Source organism: Lycium barbarum, chromosome 12, assembly GCF_019175385.1.
Source record: "Lycium barbarum isolate Lr01 chromosome 12, ASM1917538v2, whole genome shotgun sequence".
In the NCBI taxonomy this organism is placed as follows: domain Eukaryota; kingdom Viridiplantae; phylum Streptophyta; class Magnoliopsida; order Solanales; family Solanaceae; genus Lycium; species Lycium barbarum.
In genome coordinates, this window is record NC_083348.1 from 56,298,144 (window position 1) to 56,315,464 (window position 17,321).

The following is a 17,321-nucleotide window of genomic DNA, read 5'->3' on the forward strand; positions in this document are numbered from 1 at the left end:
GTGGTTTGGTTTGACTTGGTTTGGTGTTGGAAAAAAAGCCCGACCATAATTGGTTTGGTTTGGTTTTAAATAAAAAAAGTCAAACCGAACCAAACTAACCCGACATTACATGTATTCAATTTTAAAAATATTTCACACATAAAATATTTGTTTGTAATGTAATTTATAAATATTTCTTAAATTTTTTCGTAATTTTTTTATCTATTATCTTATTATTCAAGCTTGAACTTAGAATTACATGTAAATTTCCTGCATAGTTTAACATTCGAGGACGAATGTTCCAAAGGGGGGAAGGATGTTATATCCCGTATTTTCGTACGATGAATTATTCATAAGCTGAGGTGGGGTCCACATGTCGAGATTTTTTTTTTAGAACATATGACAAGTTATATGAATAATATATGCGAAGTTAAACACAACCCAAGAAGGACCCTTGAGCCAAATCAAAGTGAAAGCCCTCCAAAATAATATTTTTAAGATACGTTTTCGGGTGATTTGATTTCGGGAGGTCATAACCTTATCGTCCTTTGGGAATTTGGGAAAACTCCCAGAATGAAAGTTGTAGATAATTGAAATAGCTTTCCAACCATAGGTCGTGGGTCTTCATGTGACATCGGGATAAGGAGATATGAACATTTTAAGGCAGAAAGGTCAAGCTGGGCAATGAATTCGGCCCAACCCGATTCCAAGTCGGGTCAGCCCATTTTCTTTGCCATTTAATGAAAACATTCGGCCTTCTCTTTCATTTTCAGACCTCAAAAAACCCAGAAATTTCAGAGGTAGAGAGAGAGAGGAGGGATAGAGAAAGAAACCAAATTTTGACCACAATCTAAGCCCCGAATCGCGAAGCTCCTGAAGAGAAAAGTGTTGTACGTCGCGTTGCCTTCAATTTGAGCTAAAAATCAGCCAAGAAAGAGAGGGTGGAAGTGGTTGCTGCATAATTAAGGTAAGATTAAGGTCCATTTTTCATTGTTAACAAGTTTATTTAGAGTTTTAACGGATTAGAACGGAGAAAATAGCATTATAAACTCGTTTGTTGTTTTGTTGGGATTTATGGATTAAGGGGCTGTTTTAGGTGGATTAAATGGATGGAATTAGCTGAGTTATGATGTATAATAATTGTTGACATTGTTGTTGAAGTTGTTGATAAGTTGTTGTTCTTGAATTTGGGAGAATAAAGCGTATAAAGATATTGTATACAAAGCGTATACCGGGCTGTTTTGTGCCGATATTTTGGGGCTGTTTTATATAATTTTCGTGGCTGTTTTATGACAAAATTTTGGGGCTGTTTTATGTAATTTTTGTGGCTGTTTTGTGACTATATTTTGGAGCTGTTTGGTATAATATTTGTGGCTGTTTTGCGATGATATTTTGGGGACTGTTTTATGGTCGTTATGGACTGTTTTGTAGGCTGGAATATCGGGGGATTGGCTGTAGTTGTTGTTGTTATATTATGGATATACGGAAATAAAGAAGTGTATACAAGCATTGGCATCCGAATGTATATTGGGCTGTTTTGGGAGTAATTTAAGAATGGATTTAAGTCTAGTTTGATATGAAATTGTTGGTATTGTTGTTGTTGGTATTTTGATTGATGTTTGGCTAAGTTGGAATTTCGAGGATTGTTAAGTTTACAGGGGAAATGCTGCCCAATTTTCTCTAGAATTTACGACGCGTCCTTATAATCTATTAACTAATGTTAATATGAATTCTCCCGTGAAGGTAACGACGTGACATTGGAGGAGAGCAAGTGAACGATAACATAGCTAAACGACAAAGGTATGTGAGGCTAGTCCTTTCTTTCGAATGGAATGAATCCTATAGCATAAGTTCTTTTCCTCTTCATGAGTTCCTATTTTCCGGAAAGCTAGAAGCCTAAGTCCATAAATGTCTATATAAGATAAGAGATAAGAGATATGATATGATGATGCCATATTGATAATGATGCTATTTATTTCTTACACTCACCTTATGTACTAATTCCTTCAAGGTGAGGCAGAATGTCAATAATTGCTCCATAATGAAATCGGGGGATCACGACCTTACGCCACCCCGACAGAGTATAGTTGATCTTGAGTCTTATGCATGTACTATGATAAGCATATTATGATAAGCATATTATTACAAGTATTGTTTTTGAGCATGTCATGATCATATTACACCGCGCCTAGTTGGTCGGGCAGTCACCGCCAAGGCGGGCAGCTATACGGATACACCATGACCTTTTGGCATGGGCAGACACCACTAGTGGGCGGCATGAGATGGTACCCCGGACGCGGGAGGCCTGGACGCGGGCTAATGTTATTGATTATTACACCGTTCCGATATGGACGGGCAGCTTGCATATTATGCATATATGAGATTATGATGAGTATGAGTAAGACAGCATGCATTACTTCTTTTATGATTGTCATTCAGATTCAGATGTTTCATATTGATGTTCACATTATATTATCACTGTCTTTCTTCATTGTTTATGCCTCTCATACTCAGTACAAGGTTCGTACTGACATCCATTTTCTTTGGACGCTGTGTTCATGCCCACAGGTAGACAGGAAGGTGAGCTTGGTCCAGACCCTTAGTAGCTGTCAACTGATCGAGAGCACTCCATTGTCCGGAGGTGCTTATGGTTCTTCTTTTGGTATATATGCATATTTTGGGCATGACGGAGTCTTGTTCCGTCTATATGTTTAGTATGTCAGTAGAGGCTCGTAGATACGCAGTGTGGGTCAGATGGTCTCGCAAGATGTTATTATTATGTATATGTTATTTTGATGGCCGAGAGGCAAATGTATATAAGTATTTATGTTTTTATATAAAATATGATTTTCCTACAATTCGTGTATAAAATTGGTAAAAAGGCATTAAATGAGTAAGATGAGTATTAGAACGAGTGGTGCTCGGTGGCTAGTCCCGGGTACTCGTCACGGCCCCTAGCTGGGTCGTGACAAAAGTGGTATCAGAGCAGTTCAGTCCTAGGAAGTGTCTACGAGCCGTGTCTAGTAGAGTCTTGTTTATGGTGTGTTGCGCGCCACGCTAATAAACAAGAGGCTATAGGGCATTTAGGAAAAATGATCGTTTTTCATCTTAAGAGATCGTGCGATAGAGCCAAGTTAAGGATGCAACTATCTAATCTTTTCTGTTTAATTTTCAGCAATGCCTTTGAGAAAGAAGAAGAAAGTCAGCACAATACTAGGTGTTGCGGGAGAAGGCACCAGCCGAGAGCCCCCGGTTGAACTAGGACATAGTGAGTCTCAGAGTGCCACTCCCTCGCATGTGTTATATCCCGTAATTTTATACGTCGAGTTATTCGCAAAAGAATCGACTCAAGTTAAAGACGGGATCATTTTCGGGCACGAAGTAGAAATCTTTAATTTCCGGTTTCTATTAGAACATGAATTGTTTATAAATTTTACTTAGTGTAAAAATATTAATGGAAAATTGGGATTAATTTACCATGATTAGATTATTAAGTGGGGATTAAAAATTAATTATTCACTAATTAGGCACTAGTGGTCGTGTGGGCCCCACCAAGACATGTGGCCAAATTTGATTGGCTCAAGCCATGAGTGGGACATGTGTCCAACTAGTAGGCATGATATTTAAGTCAAATTGATGACTAAGGAACTCATTTATCATCTTTCAAACTTGAGAAACTTAGTGATAGAGAGAGGAGCTCTCAAACCTAAAGAGAGAGAAGGCTGGCCGCCACTGTTCACGGCGACTACTGTTCACGCCGTCACTGTTCACGGCGGCTATTGTTCACGGCGGAACTGTTCACGGAGCACTGTTCACGGCGCACTGTTCACGGCCAAGAGGAGAAAAATCCAACCCCATTTCTAGCCTTCCCAAAAATAATTCCTTGGTGTTAACCCACTATTTGGAGGTCCCTAAGTAGCGTGGAAGCATTTTTGGAGCGATCAAACCATCCAGTTTTGTAAATCGCAAACCCTAACTTTCTTGTGGAGTAAAGAACAAAGGTAAAATTTCTATTGTTTTATGGGATATAAATGTTTTATGCATATTGAGGTATGTTAATATGGATGAAATTGGTGAAATATCGTATGTTGGAAGTGGGTTGTGTGCTTGGGGAGCTAGCCGTGTAAATGGGTGTGTGATTGGGTTAATGAATAAAATTTTTGTAGCATGTTTGATTGTTGTAGAGTGGAGAAGAGAATAAAAATCATCAATATATGTATATATGTGTAGTGTGGCCGTGTATAGCCCCAATGTTTGGCAAAGGATGAATCAATATCGCTTAGTGTTTTAGTTGTCGTCGTTATGAATTCTAGTTTGGAAATGAGAGTTTAATGTCCCAAATCGATATGGTGAATGTTGCGGACTGATTTGGAGAATTTTGTGAAATTAATGCAATCTTTATATTTATGAGAATTATATCGTTATAGTGTGGATTGTTGATACAAATCATGACTTGAAAATGAGGAATGTGATAAAGGGGCTGCTCACGGTTTTGGGGTTGTTTTCGGCCCAATTTGGAGAAATTGTTGGATCGTTGGAAATATTATGTGAATTGTTTAGAATGTCCTTGAATATTGTTGGTAAAGATTCGGGTTGATAATTGAATGTATGAGCGATAATGTGGCTCGAATGTAAGCCGTCGAGTTAATTATTATAAATGTTGTTGAATGATGAAAAAGAGAGTATTAATGTAATATTGTCTTTCGGATTGGTTATTGGAGTTTCTAGGTTGGTTATTGTGGTTGTTGTTGTTGGTTTTGAGCGAGTTAAATTCTCGGGTTGGCCTATTTACAGGGGAAATGCTGCCGAATTTTCTGTAGAATTTAATGTTAGTTTGGAATGAATGGCTTAAGTGTCTATGTTTAATATTGGATATCCGTTGGCATATTTGTAGACCTTGGGGAGCCCGAGACGTAGATTGAGATTTACTCTAGATTGGCTATCTTGGAGTGCGTACGAGGTATGTAAAGCGCAACCCTTCTTTCTTTTGGCATGCCTTAGTTTTCAATAGGCTAGATTATAAGCCTTGAGGAAAATTCTAAGATTAGAAATCCGAGCATGTTATGAGCCTTATAAATATTCCTTGGCACTCTTATGTATGATTTGATGAAATATGAACCATTATGTCTTTGAAATAATCGTTTTCCGAACTTTCCATAAAAAGGTTTCACTTTAAAGAATTTTGAAATTTGTGAACGCCATAGCTTTCACAGAAAGGCTCGGATTGCTTCCATATTTTTGTAGAAGTTTGTATGGCATATGATAAGTATGTTTTCCATAGGCGGGCCCGACTCGGGTCGATACCCGTCCGTGGGTCCCGCGACTTTCCTTTATGTAATTCGGAGAAATTTTGAAAGAACTTGTTATGATTATTATTTCGAATTTCAAGTATGGTCATTTACTTATATTCGAGTCTATGATAATGATTTTATGCATATGGTTACTCATGACTCTGCTCGTGCGTTCTGTTATATCTTTCGCCGGTTCCCGGGCCGGTTCTGTTATCGTGCGCACTTTGTTATACTCTGGAGTTATGCTGTGTTTATGGTTCACCGAGCTACTCGCAAAAGAGGGTCGGGTTCCACATATATTTGGTGTTATGCTGTGTATGGCGTTATGTTGTGAGATGATATGTGACGGGGATACGGAGATTTGAAACTTTCTGGTGTTATGCTGTGTTATGGCGCCATCGACGGGCGGGCGACCATATTCTTCTGTACCCTACGCATGACTTACATATTTTTGAAAGTAAACAAATTTTGATATGTTGGATTTATACTTATGTTCTGTACTACTATTTCGTTTATGCCTCAGATTTGTTTCTGTATTTTCTACTTTGCATACTCAGTACATATTTCGTACTGACCCCCTTTCTTCGGGGGGCTGCGTTTCATGCCCGCAGGTACAGACGCACAGTTTGGTGATCCACCAGTTTAGGACACTCTTCTGCTGTTTGGAGTGCTCTTCTCATTTCAGAGCATATATTTTGGTATATATACTTGTTTGATGCATATGTATATATTTGTTCAGGGGTACGGCGGGGCCCTGTTCCGCCATATGATCCGTTTGGTCTGTTTAGAGGTCTGTAGACGTATTTGTGGGTGTGTGTGCCTACTTCTGTACGGGTGTGTTTGGTATGACCCCATTCGTTATGGCAGCCTTGTCGGCGTGCATTCGTATATGTGTTTTGGGCCGTTGTGCCATTTGATAGCCTTGTCGGCTTTTGATACATTTGACAGTCTTGCCGGCTTTTTGATATATGCATACGTATATGGTTGCGCTGAAATGTGTCTGATACAGTTTGAGACGACATGTAGTATTTATGGCCGTATATGCTATCTGTTTGTGATTCGATTTGGAAAGTGTGTTACGATTTGATATGTTTGTCTGTCTGGGTGTCCAAGTAGGGCGCCAGTCACGGCCTACGGGGTTGGGTCGTGACAGCATGCTACCTCTATTCCACCAGTAGCAGAAGAGCATGAAGAGGTCTCCACTCGAGCTCCAGTGCATCCAGTCCCTCCACCGGTTGCTTCGGGTCAACAAGTGACCGAGGCCATCCATTTACTGACACAGTTGGTTGCTGCCCAGGCACAACGGCAGAATGCGAGTTCACGTGATCAGTCAGCTAGTACTAGAGCTCGTGATTTTATAAGTCTGAAGCCTCAGGATTTTTTTGGGTCAAAGCCGGATGAAGACCCGCAAGGTTTTATTGATGAGATGTTGAGGACATTGAAAATTATTCATGCCTCCGAGACTGAGTCCGTGGAGTTGGCGTCTTATAGACTCCGGGACGTGGCAGTGTTATGGTATAACAACTGGGTGCTGTCAAGAGGAGAGAATGCGCCTCCACCTGTATGGCAGGAATTTGTGGATGCTTTTATTCGTCACTACTTGCCGCCCGAGGTCCGCCGAGCTAGAGCGGACAGGTTCTTGAATCTAAAGCAAGGAACCATGAGTGCTCGAGAGTATAGCCTGCAATTTAATTCCTTAGCCCGGTATGCCCCGACTATGGTGGCCGACATGGGGGATCGTGTGCATAGATTTGTGAGTGGTTTGGAGCCACACTTATTCAAAGACTGTCTGACAGCCTCGTTGCAAGCGGGGATGGATATTGCCCATATACAAGCTCATGCTCAGAATCTAGAAGGACAGCAACCTCCGCAAAGGGGTGACTGGGATGTTGATCGAAGGCAAAACAAGAGGGCTAGATCGATGGGAGCAAGCAGTGAATATAAAGGGGGATCAAGGCAAAACTATTCTAGTCACTCAGGTCAATCGGTGACTAGTGTACCTCCACGAGTTGCAAGTCAAGGGTACGATTTCTCTAGTCATCCCGGACCGGATCAGCGTTTTACAGAGTCAGGCTCTCGGTATAGGGGAGATTATAGCCAGAGAAGACCCCCAGCACCGCGGTGCAGTCAGTGCGGTAGACTACATTCCGGACGGTGTCTCCAGGGATCAGATGCTTGTTACGCCTGTGGCCAGGTTGGGCACATTATGAGAGATTGCCCGTCGATGAGTGGTAGAGTTGGGACTCAGCCCACAGGTTCAGCAGTTGGTTCTTCATCAGCACGCCCGACAGCACAAACTCCCCAGATAACAGCAGGCCGAGGTAGAGGCAGAGGGGGAGCATCTACTTCAGGTGCCACTCAGCCCCGTATATATGCTCTAACGGAGCGACAGGATCCAGAGTCATAGCCTGATGCCATCACAGGTACATCTGCACCTTTGATAATGTGTGAAAGGAGAAATGAATATTTGTAATATTAAGCAAGTATGAATTGAGAGGTTTTATTCTATGTAGCGACGGTAATCGATAAAGTACGATTTGTGATATTAACAATGTTTAGTTATGAATGAAAGCTCCCTTATCATGTAAAATATATTGTCAATATGTTTTATGAAGATGAGAGTATGAAGTTTAAGTATCCGCACTTATTCCAACCCCCGGGAGAGATTCTAGATGAAACGCTAGCACTATGAGGTATGTGTGCTTTCTTTCTTGCTTTTGGTCGTTTGGGGCCAATTTATAGTTCTATTGTATCATGGTCCTATGAGGCACAGTTACTATGGGTTGTTGTGACAGGATGGTAGTGTCATATTACAGGCGAAACTCTGGCGAAATTTTTGTAAATTTCCCGCATAGTTTAACATTCGAGGACGAATGTTCCAAAGGGGGGAAGGATGTTATATCCCGTATTTTCGTACGATGAATTATTCATAAGCTGAGGTGGGTCCACATGTCGAGATTTTTTTTTTAGAACATATGACAAGTTATATGAATAATATATGCGAAGTTAAACACAACCCAAGAAGGACCCTTGAGCCAAATCAAAGTGAAAGCCCTCCAAAATAATATTTTTAAGATACGTTTTCGGGTGATTTGATTTCGGGAGGTCATAACCTTATCGTCCTTTGGGAATTTGGGAAAACTCCCAGAATGAAAGTTGTAGATAATTGAAATAGCTTTCCAACCATAGGTCGTGGGTCTTCATGTGACATCGGGATAAGGAGATATGAACATTTTAAGGCAGAAAGGTCAAGCTGGGCAATGAATTCGGCCCAACCCGATTCCAAGTCGGGTCAGCCCATTTTCTTTGCCATTTAATGAAAACATTCGGCCTTCTCTTTCATTTTCAGACCTCAAAAAACCCAGAAATTTCAGAGGTAGAGAGAGAGAGGAGGGATAGAGAAAGAAACCAAATTTTGACCACAATCTAAGCCCCGAATCGCGAAGCTCCTGAAGAGAAAAGTGTTGTACGTCGCGTTGCCTTCAATTTGAGCTAAAAATCAGCCAAGAAAGAGAGGGTGGAAGTGGTTGCTGCATAATTAAGGTAAGATTAAGGTCCAGTTTTCATTGTTAACAAGTTTATTTAGAGTTTTAACGGATTAGAACGGAGAAAATAGCATTATAAACTCGTTTGTTGTTTTGTTGGGATTTATGGATTAAGGGGCTGTTTTAGGTGGATTAAATGGATGGAATTAGCTGAGTTATGATGTATAATAATTGTTGACATTGTTGTTGAAGTTGTTGATAAGTTGTTGTTCTTGAATTTGGGAGAATAAAGCGTATAAAGATATTGTATACAAAGCGTATACCGGGCTGTTTTGTGCCGATATTTTGGGGCTGTTTTATATAATTTTCGTGGCTGTTTTATGACAAAATTTTGGGGCTGTTTTATGTAATTTTTGTGGCTGTTTTGTGACTATATTTTGGAGCTGTTTGGTATAATATTTGTGGCTGTTTTGCGATGATATTTTGGGGACTGTTTTATGGTCGTTATGGACTGTTTTGTAGGCTGGAATATCGGGGGATTGGCTGTAGTTGTTGTTGTTATATTATGGATATACGGAAATAAAGAAGTGTATACAAGCATTGGCATCCGAATGTATATTGGGCTGTTTTGGGAGTAATTTAAGAATGGATTTAAGTCTAGTTTGATATGAAATTGTTGGTATTGTTGTTGTTGGTATTTTGATTGATGTTTGGCTAAGTTGGAATTTCGAGGATTGTTAAGTTTACAGGGGAAATGCTGCCCAATTTTCTCTAGAATTTACGACGCGTCCTTATAATCTATTAACTAATGTTAATATGAATTCTCCCGTGAAGGTAACGACGTGACATTGGAGGAGAGCAAGTGAACGATAACATAGCTAAACGACAAAGGTATGTGAGGCTAGTCCTTTCTTTCGAATGGCATGAATCCTATAGCATAAGTTCTTTTCCTCTTCATGAGTTCCTATTTTCCGGAAAGCTAGAAGCCTAAGTCCATAAATGTCTATATAAGATAAGAGATAAGAGATATGATATGATGATGCCATATTGATAATGATGCTATTTATTTCTTACACTCACCTTATGTACTAATTCCTTCAAGGTGAGGCAGAATGTCAATAATTGCTCCATAATGAAATCGGGGGATCACGACCTTACGCCACCCCGACAGAGTATAGTTGATCTTGAGTCTTATGCATGTACTATGATAAGCATATTATGATAAGCATATTATTACAAGTATTGTTTTTGAGCATGTCATGATCATATTACACCGCGCCTAGTTGGTCGGGCAGTCACCGCCAAGGCGGGCAGCTATACGGATACACCATGACCTTTTGGCATGGGCAGACACCACTAGTGGGCGGCATGAGATGGTACCCCGGACGCGGGAGGCCTGGACGCGGGCTAATGTTATTGATTATTACACCGTTCCGATATGGACGGGCAGCTTGCATATTATGCATATATGAGATTATGATGAGTATGAGTAAGACAGCATGCATTACTTCTTTTATGATTGTCATTCAGATTCAGATGTTTCATATTGATGTTCACATTATATTATCACTGTCTTTCTTCATTGTTTATGCCTCTCATACTCAGTACAAGGTTCGTACTGACATCCATTTTCTTTGGACGCTGTGTTCATGCCCACAGGTAGACAGGAAGGTGAGCTTGGTCCAGACCCTTAGTAGCTGTCAACTGATCGAGAGCACTCCATTGTCCGGAGGTGCTTATGGTTCTTCTTTTGGTATATATGCATATTTTGGGCATGACGGAGTCTTGTTCCGTCTATATGTTTAGTATGTCAGTAGAGGCTCGTAGATACGCAGTGTGGGTCAGATGGTCTCGCAAGATGTTATTATTATGTATATGTTATTTTGATGGCCGAGAGGCAAATGTATATAAGTATTTATGTTTTTATATAAAATATGATTTTCCTACAATTCGTGTATAAAATTGGTAAAAAGGCATTAAATGAGTAAGATGAGTATTAGAACGAGTGGTGCTCGGTGGCTAGTCCCGGGTACTCGTCACGGCCCCTAGCTGGGTCGTGACAAAAGTGGTATCAGAGCAGTTCAGTCCTAGGAAGTGTCTACGAGCCGTGTCTAGTAGAGTCTTGTTTATGGTGTGTTGCGCGCCACGCTAATAAACAAGAGGCTATAGGGCATTTAGGAAAAATGATCGTTTTTCATCTTAAGAGATCGTGCGATAGAGCCAAGTTAAGGATGCAACTATCTAATCTTTTCTGTTTAATTTTCAGCAATGCCTTTGAGAAAGAAGAAGAAAGTCAGCACAATACTAGGTGTTGCGGGAGAAGGCACCAGCCGAGAGCCCCCGGTTGAACTAGGACATAGTGAGTCTCAGAGTGCCACTCCCTCGCATGTGTTATATCCCGTAATTTTATACGTCGAGTTATTCGCAAAAGAATCGACTCAAGTTAAAGACGGGATCATTTTCGGGCACGAAGTAGAAATCTTTAATTTACGACGCGTCCTTATAATCTATTAACTAATGTTAATATGAATTCTCCCGTGAAGGTAACGACGTGACATTGGAGGAGAGCAAGTGAACGATAACATAGCTAAACGACAAAGGTATGTGAGGCTAGTCCTTTCTTTCGAATGGCATGAATCCTATAGCATAAGTTCTTTTCCTCTTCATGAGTTCCTATTTTCCGGAAAGCTAGAAGCCTAAGTCCATAAATGTCTATATAAGATAAGAGATAAGAGATATGATATGATGATGCCATATTGATAATGATGCTATTTATTTCTTACACTCACCTTATGTACTAATTCCTTCAAGGTGAGGCAGAATGTCAATAATTGCTCCATAATGAAATCGGGGGATCACGACCTTACGCCACCCCGACAGAGTATAGTTGATCTTGAGTCTTATGCATGTACTATGATAAGCATATTATGATAAACATATTATTACAAGTATTTTTTATGAGCATGTCATGATCATATTACACCGCGCCTAGTTGGCCGGGCAGTCACCGCCAAGGCGGGCAGCTATACGGATACACCATGACCTTTTGGCATGGGCAGACACCACTAGTGGGTGGCATGAGATGGTACCCCGGACGCGGGAGGCCTGGACGCGGGCTAATTGTCACGACCCAACCCCGTAGGCCGTGACTAGTGTCCGTGCTGGACACCCAAACGTACCCAATAATCCAAACCAACAGACTAGCAGATTATATAAATATAAAAGTCAGTCGACATTACTAGTGTCATAGAGGAACATATATAACACATAGAAGCCGATAAGGCTATCACAAATCATAACAACCTAAAACATATACAGAACCCACATGTATGTCTACAGACCTCTACAGAACATAACAGAAACATAAGACAGGACAGGGCCCCGTCGTACCCCTAAATAGCGTACATATATCCAACAGCAGCAGACTGTACCAGAGTATAGGCTCTAGACAAAAGAGCGCTCCAGAATAGCAGAATAGGTGTCCTAGGCAGGTGGGTCAGCAAATCTGTAGTATGTACCTGCGCGGCATGAAAACGCAGCCCCCGAAGAAAGGGGGTCAGTACGAAATATGTACTGAGTATGTAAAGCATGGAACGTAGTAAACAAAGTCATAATCGGAACAGGAGGTACAGAAAAATGAACGGAATATCCAGATTAGCAAAATGCTGATCATAAAGCATAAATAGTACTTACAGGAAACGTATGTCATACCTGGTCCCATTACGGAACAAAATCATAACCGGAACAGAACGTACAGAAATGTGAGTGAGATGTCCAGAGTATCAAATGCATATTTTCAAAACATGAAGAGTATGTACAGAAACATATGCCATATCATATCCGGCCCCTGCCAAGGGACTCGGCAGACAGAACGTGGTCACCCCCGACACTGGTGCCACAACACATAAGGATCAGAAAAGGGGAATAACCCCGTAACATAGCATATCATATCAGATGGCCATATCAGATCATATCAGAACAAGCGTACATGGCACAGCATACTCCACAAACCCATGTACGCGTATACCTGCCCCCTCACATCGAGGCACGGCGAACAATGCAAAGGATCACGCTTGACAACATATCCTGGCCCGGGCTCAGTGGGGGAAACATTGAGGCATCCACGAACGGAGTAGTGAGAAACTAAATGCACTAAAAATACCATATATATATTTCCAGAGACTCAATGAGGCATATCGAATGTCAAATCAAATCAATGAAATCGGACGGAAACATAGTAAGTAAATTTAGATGTCATAACGGGTTACGGAGGCATAATCTATCCGAGATCGTTTTCAAGATTCAAAACAATTTATAAGACTTAATGAAATATTTAAAATAGTTTTTATTTAGTAGATAAAGGGGTAGTTAGAGTATCTCTAACGAAAACGCTCGAAGACAAGTCATAGACACATAAAGGGTAAAATTGGAAATAGTGGGCCCACCTCGGAACCAATGAAGCGGTGGGCTCAAATTACGTATTTTTAAGCTTATGGGGTCACCTACAAAGGTTCTAGGACATTCCATAACTTCCTAAGCAATTTGGGAAAAAATTTCAATTTTTCATCAAAGCATACTTAAGGAATTCAATTCTATTGAATGAAAAAGCGACGATTTCAAACGCGGATTCCGATGGACAGAATATTCCCCGAGGCGTAAATCCAAGCCTAGTACATCTAGGACATGCCAAGAGAAGAATCGGGATAGTTTTACATACCTTTCTTGCCCTTTACGCTTGTCAAAACTCAAATCCCGTTTCGTCCAAAACCTACAAATGGTCACATTTACCAATTTACTATTCATAAGACTTAAAATTTCAACCTTAACCAATTCTTGTCTATAAAAATTTGAGCAGCATCTCCCCTATATATATATCATCCCCGAGGTTAAAACTCGGCTAAAACAACAACAACCATACCAACAACAATATATACAACATCAATAATCGACTAGGAACGCATTCTAGCGTAAATAGTCTTATTTTCCAAATAATGCGACAATTCCAAATCCAACTTTGCACTTACAACCCGATATCAATATTTTCATATTCACATACTAATATAAGACCATTCAAACATAAACCAAAAGTATTCCAAGCTATATATTCAATATTCAACAATTCCATCAACTTCCATATTCAATCCAAAATTCTTATATATGCAACAAAACCATTCCAACACATTTTCTACTTACTAATTCATCTCCAACAACAATCTACCACACGGCCAACATGGCTTCTTTCCAATTTCATCCAATTTTCATTCAACTTCCATTTCCAATACAAATTCCACAATAGCCACAACTAGTATACAACTTAAAATTCAACTCATATATGTATACAACATATATACACCCATGGCTACATATATAATATATATACATACCCACTTTGCAAACTTTCATATTTCCATAAATTCTACTCATTTCTACATACTACAACACAAACAAACCTTCATAACATAAGAAAAAGGAATTGATTCTTACCTTGTTTTTATGAAAGTAGCAAATTCTTCAACATCTTATTGTTCCCATGCTCCTCTAACTCCAAACAAAATTATATTCGTGATTATGCGTTGCCCGGACTTCGATTAGTACTTCGTAGCTTGAAATTTCACTCACAATCCTCACTTTTATGTGAGATTTAGGCCCCTTTTTGTTGCTGAATTTTCTGGAAAATTTGAGAAGTTTTTAGATGATAAAAATGGGGGTTTGCCCCTTTTTATAAGGGCTGAAACTGCGTCACTGTAGCTACATTACTGTAGCAGTGCTGTAGCGTACTGTAGCAGTGCTGTTTCTGCGCGACAGTTCAGTTTGTAGCGTCTATAATTCTCTACTCCGACGTCCTATCGATGAGTGGTTTGTTGAATCATAAACTAGACTTGACGAACTTCATTTTAGGCTTTTGAAACGCCTTAAAACTCCAAATATGCATAGAGATATACCCCTCCAAAGTTGACTAAAAATCTGTCCAGCATTTATCAAATTTTCGTCGAACTTATTTTCTTCAACTTGCTCGATCTCGAAATATTCCGAAACCTCCCATACATGATATTTATCACTTATGATAATGACCATATTCTTGTGTTTTAAAATACTCTTTCCCGATGACGACTTACAAGATCATAATCATCCATTATTTAAACAATATACTTAATAATGCCTCATTCCTCATACTCCAAAGTTGTTTTACCTAGTCGTAACTCGACATTCTTACATTCAAATTTAACAGTGTTTCTTCGAAGTACGGGGTGTAACATTCTCCCCCCCTTTAAAAACATTTGTCCTCGAATGTTGAGGTAGAGTTCTCCCCGAGGTAGATATCAATGTTTTTTCCCGTATTTATCAGTATTTACTTTACTTACTTTCAGTATTGCTTGCCCGGTAAAACTGAACTTATCCAAACTATGCAATCCATTCTTCTTCTTTTGTAGCCAAGATTTACGCCTGTACTCAAGGTCATCCCTTTTTCTTGTTATTTGTCTGTCCACTAACTCTCCATGCTTTATCGCTTTAGTCGTCTCTTTAGTCTGTCGTCTCTTCAGTCTTCGTCGTTATATCCTTGTATGCCCCTTTCATTTCGTGCTTACCACACACCCTTATCCAATTTTGATCTCATTCTTTCATTCGTCTCTTGTGGCTGAATCTTTGGGATTTCGTACATATTTCCCAGGGGGGTCACCCATCCTCCCACCTTAGCACGCTTAACCTCGAAAACTTCAATACATTTAGGTGCGTTAAGGCCGGTATAATCACGTCAACTGCCCCGCGCGACCTTGGTCACGTAATTTAAGGCAAATTGGGGTCTTAACAACTTTCAAAACGGCCTCGTAGCGGGTCCCACCCCGACTTAGAGGGGATTCTTTTACTTTTCTAACTATATAGTTACCGTATCGCCCCTGTAAATCCTCAATATTCACCTCCATGTTTGTATATATGTAATTTTAGACAGCTCACGAGTTTAAGTTTTTATTCCACAGATCCCATCTCCAATCAGTCGATGAAAACTGATATAATGTTACTGTGAGGCATCTTCCGACTACCAGCAAAAGAAAACTAGAATCCGACGAACTTCGCGGAATCTGTTAGTACTTAATTCACATAATTACCTCCATATTTGTATATATATATATTTGAGTCGTAAGCGGACCACTCAATCCTCAACTGCCTGTCATACACTTTGTATTCTTCCAATTAGAGGAAACTTAACCGTTGGGCATCTTTGCCCTTCCACATATTTTTGCCCCTCAACCTAGGCTGTTCTAAAGCAAAATGGGGTTGGAACATATTTCCGGTCCGTTTAAATAAATTGAGAATTTGCTACTCATATATGATTTCTCGAGATAAAATTTTTCCAAATAGGGACAATGCTTCTTACAAATGACATGGAGGGTATCTCTTAAACTTTAATCCAACATAATAGATTTACCCTACGGTATCGATCTTCAAGACACGTTAAGAATTTATATCTCATTTTCCTCTCCGTATTTCTAGAAAAAATTGGGCAGAGGTTCCTCTGTATTTCTTACTATCCCAAAACCTGTACACAGGAAATACCAACCATGCCTCACAGGGCCAACACATATACGTATATACATATCGTATCATATCGCCTCATAGCCACACGGGGCTAATAATTTCAAATAAAAGTATAAAGATGCTGAGGCTTACCTCACATGCCCAACTCAAACTGCACCTACTACACTTTCCTGCTTTTTTTTTTCTTTTCAATCTTCAGCTTCATGTTTCAATCGTATTTCAAACACCTTACCCAGCATGCATCTTTCATACCATTACTTACCTGTGTACTGTGTAGCTTCCAATATCATCAGTCGCTGTCTTATGTCGATACCGTTCTCCAGCTGCAATCAAGGGTTAGTAAAAAAAAAGGGGTTCATTTCCTATAGCTGGCTCTATCGCACGATCTAAGATTCAAAGAAAAGTAACACCCTAAATGTCCTGTAGCCTCCTGTTTATAGATGTGGTGCACAACACACCGATAAACAAGACTCTACTAGACACGGTCTGTAGACATTCCGAGGACGAACTGCTCTGATACCACTTTTGTCACGACCCAACCCCGTAGGCCGTGACTAGTGTCCGTGCTGGACACTCAAACGTACCCAATAATCCAAACCAGCAGACTAGCAGATTATATAAATATAAAAGTCAGTCGACATTACTAGTGTCATAGAGGAACATATATAACACATAGAAGCCGATAAGGCTATCACAAATCATAACAACCTAAAACATATACAGAACCCACATGTATGTCTACAGACCTCTACAGAACATAACAGAAACATAAGACAGGACAGGGCCCCGTCGTACCCCTAAATAGCGTACATATATCCAACAGCAGCAGACTGTACCAGAGTATAGGCTCTAGACAAAAGAGCGCTCCAGAATAGCAGAATAGGTGTCCTAGGCAGGTGGGTCAGCAAATCTGTAGTATGTACCTGCGCGGCATGAAAACGCAGCCCCCGAAGAAAGGGGGTCAGTACGAAATATGTACTGAGTATGTAAAGCATGGAACGTAGTAAACAAAGTCATAATCGGAACAGGA

General features: G+C 40.1%; 2 long non-coding RNA genes across 2 annotated transcripts; both read left to right on the forward strand.

Moving 5' to 3' along the window:
- The first annotated feature begins 761 nt into the window (after positions 1–761).
- Positions 762–2,837, forward strand: LOC132623011 (uncharacterized). The gene is made up of 3 exons (XR_009576073.1): positions 762–946; positions 1,723–1,779; positions 2,548–2,837. It is a non-coding gene; the product is annotated as an uncharacterized LOC132623011 (long non-coding RNA).
- Positions 2,838–8,628: 5,791 nt separating this feature from the next.
- On the forward strand, positions 8,629–10,704 carry LOC132623076 (uncharacterized). The gene is made up of 3 exons (XR_009576090.1): positions 8,629–8,813; positions 9,590–9,646; positions 10,415–10,704. It is a non-coding gene; the product is annotated as an uncharacterized LOC132623076 (long non-coding RNA).
- The last annotated feature ends 6,617 nt before the right edge of the window (positions 10,705–17,321 follow it).